The following is a 7472-nucleotide window of genomic DNA, read 5'->3' on the forward strand; positions in this document are numbered from 1 at the left end:
TGCCTCTTCCTCCTCTCCAAGTTCGGCCATGTTGATGGCCTTACATTCTCCTTTTGAATTCTCTTCTGTATTGCTTGGAAGAGTACTAGGAGGGAGTTCAGTAATTTTCTTGCTCAGCTGTCCCACCTGTGCCTCCAAGTTTCTAATGGAGGACCTTGTTTCAGTCATGAAACTTTGAGTGGTTTTGATTAGATCAGAGACCATGGTTGCTAAGTCAGAGTGGTTCTGCTTAGAATTCTCTGTTTGTTGCTGAGAAGTTGATGGAAAAGGCTTGCCATTGCTAAACCTGTTTCTTCCACCATTGTCGTTGTTGAAACCTTGTTGAGGTTTCTGTTGATCCTTCCATGAGAGATTTGGATGATTTCTCCATGAAGAATTATAGGTGTTTCCATAGGGTTCTCCCATGTAATTCACCTCTTCCATTGAATGGTTCTCAGGATCATAAGCTTCTTCTTCAGATGAAGCATCCTTAGTACTGCCTGGTGCATTTTGCATTCCAGACAGACTTTGAGAAATCAAATTGACTTGCTGAGTCAATATTTTTGTTCTGAGCCAATATGGCATTCAGAGTATCAATCTCAAGGACTCCTTTCTTCTGATTTGTCCCATTGTTCACAGGATTCCTTTCAGAAGTGTACATGAATTGGTTATTTGCAACCATTTCAATTAGTTCTTGAGCTTCTGTAGGCGTCTTCTTCAGATGAAGAGATCCTCCAGCAGAGCTATCCAAAGACATCTTGGATAGTTCAGAGAGACCATCATAGAAAATACCTATGATGCTCCATTCAGAAAGCATGTCAGAAGGACATTTTCTGATCAATTGTTTGTATCTTTCCCAAGCTTCATAGAGGGATTCTCCTTCCTTCTGTCTGAAGGTTTGGACTTCCACTCTAAGCTTACTCAATTTTTGAGGTGGAAAGAACTTTGCCAAGAAGGCATTGACTAGCTTTTCCCAAGAGTTCAGGCTTTCTTTAGGTTGTGAGTCCAACCATATTCTAGCTTTGTCTCTTACAGCAAAAGGGAATAGCATAAGTCTATAGACCTCAGGGTCAACCCCTTTAGTCTTGACAGTGTCACAGATTTGCAAGAATTCAGCTAAGAACTGATGAGGATCTTCCAATGGAAGTCCATGGAACTTGCAATTCTGTTGCATCAGAGAAACTAATTGAGGCTTAACCTCAAAGTTGTTTGCTCCAATGGCAGGGATAGAGATGCTTCTCCCGTAGAAGTCGGGAGTAGGTGCAGTAAAGTCACCCAGCACCTTCCTTGCATTGTTGGCATTGTTGTTGTTTTCGGCTGCCATGGGTTTTTCTTCTTTGAAGATTTCTGTTAGGTCCTCTACAGAAAGTTGTGCCTTAGCTTCTCTTAGCTTTCGCTTCAAGGTCCTTTCAGGTTCAGGGTCAGCCTCAACAAGAATGCTTTTGTCTTTGCTCCTGCTCATATGAAAGAGAAGAGAACAAGAAAATATGGAATCCTCTATGTCACAGTATAGAGATTCCTTGAGGTGTTAGAGGAAAAGAAAAATAGAAGGAAGAAGTAGAAAATTCGAACTTAGTGAGATAGAGTTCGAATTGTGCATTGAGGAAGAGTGTTACTCCATAAATAGAAGGATGTGAGAAGAGAGGAAGAGATTTTTGAAAATAAATTAAAAAGATTTTAAAAACATTTTGAAAAACACTAATTGAATTTCGAAAACCAAGAGTGGAAAAGAAATCAAGTGATTTTTGAAAAAGATTTTGAAATAAGAAATCAAAAAGATATGATTGAAAACTATTTTGAAAAAGATGTGATTAAAAAGATATGAGTTGAAAAACAATTTAAAAAGATTTGATTTTGAAAAAATTAATGACTTAGCTAACAAGAAAAGATATGATTCAAACATTAAACCTTTCTCAACAGAAAAGGCAACATACTTGAAATGTTGAATCAAATCATTAATTGTTAACAAGTATCTTTGAAAAAGGAAAGAAATTGATTTTGAAAAAGATTTTATTGAAAATATATGATTGAAAAGATATGATTTTGAAAAACTTTGAAAACAAAATCTTCCCTCTTGTGCCATCCTGGCGTTAAATGCCCAGAATGGTATCCATTCTAGCGTTTAACGCCCAAAATGCTACCTTTTTGGGCGCTAAACGCCCAGTAGTTTTTCCTTCTTCACTGGGCGTTTTGAATGCCCAGCTTTTTCTGTATAATTCCTCTGCTGCATGTACTGAATCTTCAGTTCCCTGTATTATTGACTTGAAAATAGAACCAAGATCAAATAAGCAATGCATGCAAGACACCAAACTTAAAATGAGACTAGTGTCTCAATAAGAAACATAACATATTTTTGGTTTTTATGATTTTGTAATCTTTTTTTTTTGGTTTTTTTCAAAAATTAAGTGGAAAAGAAAATAAAGGTATCAAAATTCTTAATGAGAATTCCAGGAATCATGCAATGTTAGTCTAAAGCTTCAGTCTAAAGAAATTAGACATGGATAGCCAAGCTTCAGCAGGACATTGCGTTCAAGTGCTAAATTGATGAGAATCAATCAGCTTTGGTGATGATAAGATCATCACTTTGAAACACTAGAATTCATTCTTAAGAACTCTGAAAAATACCTAATCTAAGCAACAAGATGAACCGTCAGTTGTCCATACTCGAAACAATCTCCGGCAACGGCGCCAAAAACTTGGTGCACGAAATTGCGATCAATACTTTTCACAACTCAAATAATCCCCGGTAATGAATCCAAAAACTTGGTGTTCAATACCATGGCATAAACACAACTTCGCACAACTAACCAGCAAGTGCACTGGGTCGTCCAAGTAATAAACCTTACGCGAGTAAGGATCGATCCCACGGAGATTGTTGGTATGGAGCAAGCTATGGTCACCTTGTAAATCTCAGTCAAGCAGACTCAAATGGTTATGGATGATATATGAATAAAAGATAAAGATAGAGATACTTATGTAATTCATTGGTGAGAATTTCAGATAAGCGTATGGAGATGCTTTGTCCCTTCCGTCTCTCTGCTTTCCTACTATCTTCATCCAATCCTTCTTACTCCTTTCCATGGCAAGCTGTATGTTGGGCATCACCATTGTCAGTGGCTACAATCCCGTCCTCTCAGTGGAAATGTTCAACGCACCCTGTCACGGCACGGCTATCCAGCTGTCGGTTCTCGATCATGTCGGAATAGAATCCAGTGATTCTTTTGCGTCTGTCACTAACGCCCCACAATCGCGAGTTTGAAGCTCGTCACAGTCATTCAATCATTGAATCCTACTCAGAATACCACAGACAAGGTTTAGACCTTCCGGATTCTCTTGAATGCCGCCATCAATTCTAGCTTATACCACGAAGATTCCGGTTAAAGAATCCAAGAGATATCTACCCAATCTAAGGTAGAACGGAGGTGATTGACGGTCATACGTTCATAGGTGAGAATGATGATGAGTGTTCATACCCTGACCGAGCTCTCCTAACCCGGCTAATCCACAGAAGGTCCGAGGTCGTCCCAAAGGCCCACGCCTGAGGTCGGACCTCGGACCAACAAAGGAAAAGGCCCATCAAAAGGAGCGAAGCCCAAAACCTAAAGGCCGAAAAGGCCTGGGAAAGGCGGTTCCACAGAGATAAAGATAAAACTCCCAAAAGATAAGATAAGATAAGAATATCTTATCCAGGGATGATCACGACCAACTACTATAAATACACTGGAGCACCCAGGTATAACTCATACTCTAATTCTACTCGATATCTGCTTGAACCCATGCTAACTTAAGCATCGGAGTGTCATTGCAGGTACACCCCCCGCCGTTCAGCACACCAAGCTCGGGTCACAGACCCCTACCTCGGACCTTGCCTGAACGACCGAGCTACACGTTTCAGGTAACCCCCGGAACATTGGCGCCGTTGCCGGGGACCTGGAAGTCATCCCTTTACCATGGCGGACGACCCTCCCAACAATAACCACGCTACATCCGAACAAGAAGAGGAAGTTGACACCGGAGAACGGCCGGACAGCCCTCTATCACCACGCACTCCAGGGGGAAACAAACAGAATCGCCCAAAGACATCACTCCTAGACAAAGATCCACAAAATCCCGAAAAAGAAAAGAGTTCGGAGATTCTGGAAACAGTTCGGGCACAACAAGACCGGCTGAAACAACTCGAAGAGGACATAAAAAAGCAGAAGGAAACTGAACAAGATCTGAGAAGGGAGGCTCGCAAGCGCAGAGAATTAGAAGAAAAACTGCGGAGAATAGAGGCCAACCTGAAAGACCGGACGGAACGCGGCACCACCCCCGAAAACAATCATGACCCCTTCACACAAGAGATCATGAAGGAGAAAGTACCGCGAAACTTCAAACCACCAGATATGGACCTCTACGACGGCACCACCGATCCAAGTCACCACCTCAGCAACTTTAGAAGCAGAATGTACCTCGTCGACGCCTCCGACGCAATTCGGTGCAAAGCCTTCCCCACCACTCTCACCAAGTCAGCCATGAAGTGGTTCGACAACCTACCACCAGGGTCAATCTCCAGCTTTGAGGACCTGACCAAAAAATTCTTAATAAGGTTCTCTATTCAAAAGGATAAGGCAAAACATGCCCCCAGTCTACTCGGGATCAAACAAGGCAACCAAGAAACCCTCCGAGAATACATGGAGCGATTCAACAAAGCCTGCCTGGACATACAACACTTGCCCACTGAAGCAGCCATCATGGGACTAGCAAACGGCCTAAAAGAAGGACCGTTTAGCCAATCCCTATCCAAACGATACCCGACCTCCTTATACGAGGTGCAAGAGCGGGCAGAAAAATATATCAACATGGAGGAAACCTCCCAGCTAAGAGACTCTTCCAGGAAAGAGTCAACCCACTCATTCCGAGATCGAGATCGGGAACAGAAAAAGAAAGAAGAATCCAGCTCGGACAGGCCACGGAAGTACCACAGCTACACCCCCCTCCGAGTTTCTCTGGTGGATGTCTACAGAGAAGTGTGCCACACCGAAAAGATCCCACCACCCAGGCCTCTGAAGCACAAAAGGGCAGGAAGAGATCGGTCCGAGTACTGCGAATATCACAGACTCTACGGCCATCCTACTAACGACTGCCACGACCTAAAGAATGTTATAGAAAAGCTAGCCAGAGAAGGAAAACTCGACAGATACATAGCAGAGAAAGGAGAAGAGACCAGGAAGAGGAGACGAGGAGATAACGAAGATCGGGCCGAACCGACCCCACGAACCCCTGAAAGGCACGTACACATGATAAACGGAGGTTTCGCAGGCGGAGGAACATCCAGATCCTCGCGAAAGAGACACCTCAAGGAAATATATCACGTCCGAGAAGACAGTCCCCTGCCCGAGCTGCCAACCATCTCGTTTACCCGAGAAGACGCTCTGGGGATAATACCCGGGCACGATGATCCTATGGTAATCACCATCATCCTAGCGAATGCCAACTTACATCGAACCCTGATCGACCAAGGAAGCTCAGCAGATATCCTATTCAAAACGGCCTTCGACAAGCTCAGACTTGAAGAAAAAGAGCTAAAAGCCTATCCCACCGACCTGTTTGGACTAGGAGATACCCCGATCCGTCCCTTGGGATACATCTCGTTACACACTACCTTTGGAAAGGGCGAGCAAACCAAAACATTAAATATCGACTACATTGTAGTCGACGTCACTTCGGCATACAACGCCCTCATCGGACGACCAACCCTAAACAGACTAGCAGCCATAGTCTCGACCCCGCACCTCTGCATGAAGTTCCCTACTGCAAAGGGAATTGCTACCCTAAAAGGCGACCAAAAACTAGCACGGCGATGCTACAACGAAAGTCTGAGCCTAAAAGGGAAAGAGGTCAACGCAATAGAACTCGGGCGAGTTCAGACCCGAGAAGATCTTCGGCCACAACCAGAAGGGGAAACCGAGAAGATCCAAATCGGGAACACACCCGAAAAAATAACAAACATAGGGACAAACCTCGAAGCAGGCCTAAAGAAGGAACTCACAACCCTCTTAAGGGAAAATTCCGACCTCTTCGCCTGGAAAGCCTCCGACATGCCAGGCATAAGCCCCGACCTAATGTGCCACAAGCTATCGGTGTATCCGGGTTCCCGACCGGTCCAACAAAGACGCAGAAAACTCGGGCCCGAACGCATGCAGGCAATAGAGGAACAAGTACAAGCACTACTAGACGCAGGGTTCATTAGGGAGGTAAAATACCCCCTATGGCTCGCAAACGTGGTTCTGGTAAAAAAGCCCAATGGAAAATGGAGGATGTGCGTCGACTACACAGATCTCAACAAAGCCTGTCCCAAAGACCCATATCCACTACCAAATATCGACGCCTTAGTCGATGCAGCTTCGGGCTACAGATACCTTTCCTTCATGGATGCATACTCGGGATACAATCAAATCCCGATGTACGGACCCGATCAAGAAAAAACATCGTTCATAACCCCAAAGGCAAACTACTGCTATGTAGTAATGCCCTTCGGGCTGAAGAACGCAGGGGCAACCTACCAGAGGCTAATGAACAAAGTGTTCTCAGAACACATCGGGCTACAGCTAGAGGTGTACGTCGATGACATGCTGATAAAGACACAGGAAGACAGAAACTTGGTGGCCGACCTCACCAGTATCTTCGACACTCTCAGGAAACACGACATGAGACTTAACCCGACAAAGTGCACCTTCGCCGCAGAAGCCGGAAAGTTCTTAGGTTTCATGCTAACTCAAAGAGGCATCGAAGCAAACCCGGGCAAATGCCAAGCAATACTCAATATGAAAAGCCCGACGTGTGTCAAAGAAGTACAACAACTGAATGGGAGGCTAGCCGCCCTATCAAGATTCTTGGCAGGATCAGCGATAAGATCACTACCTCTCTACTCACTCCTAAAGAAAGGGAAACCCTTCTCATGGACCCCGGAGTGCGAAAAAGCCTTCCAAGAATTCAAGGAGTTCCTCGGGCAGCCACCAATCCTGACCCGACCTCTAAAGGGGGAAGAGCTCGTACTATACCTCTCGGTCGGACATCGGGCAGTCGCTTCGGCACTAATACGAGAGAATAACCAGGGGCAACACCCCATATACTTCGTAAGCAAGGCGCTACAAGGGGCCGAATTAAACTATCAGAAAATAGAGAAATTCGCCTACGCACTAGTGTACACAGCTCGAAGGCTCCGTCCCTACTTTCAAGCCCACACCATCAAAGTCCGGACAAACCAACCCATGAGACACATCCTACAAAAGACAGACATGGCAGGACGAATCCTACAATGGGCGGTGGAACTGTCCGAGTTCGACCTCCACTATGAAGCCCGGACTGCTATAAAATCTCAATATCTAGCCGACTTCGTCGCAGAATACACTGAGACCCCGGGAACACCACTCTCATGGAATCTGTATGTCGACGGGTCCTCGAACAAAACAGGAAGCGGAGCCGGTGTTATACTCGAAAGCGATCAAGGC

At 44.8% G+C, this 7472-nt stretch overlaps 1 non-coding gene across 1 annotated transcript; it reads left to right on the forward strand.

Moving 5' to 3' along the window:
* The first annotated feature begins 790 nt into the window (after positions 1-790).
* LOC130952611 (small nucleolar RNA R71) lies at positions 791-898 on the forward strand. The gene has a single exon (XR_009074788.1). It is a non-coding gene; the product is annotated as a small nucleolar RNA R71 (small nucleolar RNA).
* The last annotated feature ends 6574 nt before the right edge of the window (positions 899-7472 follow it).

This window comes from Arachis stenosperma, chromosome 9 (assembly GCF_014773155.1).
Source record: "Arachis stenosperma cultivar V10309 chromosome 9, arast.V10309.gnm1.PFL2, whole genome shotgun sequence".
Lineage (NCBI taxonomy): Eukaryota > Viridiplantae > Streptophyta > Magnoliopsida > Fabales > Fabaceae > Arachis > Arachis stenosperma.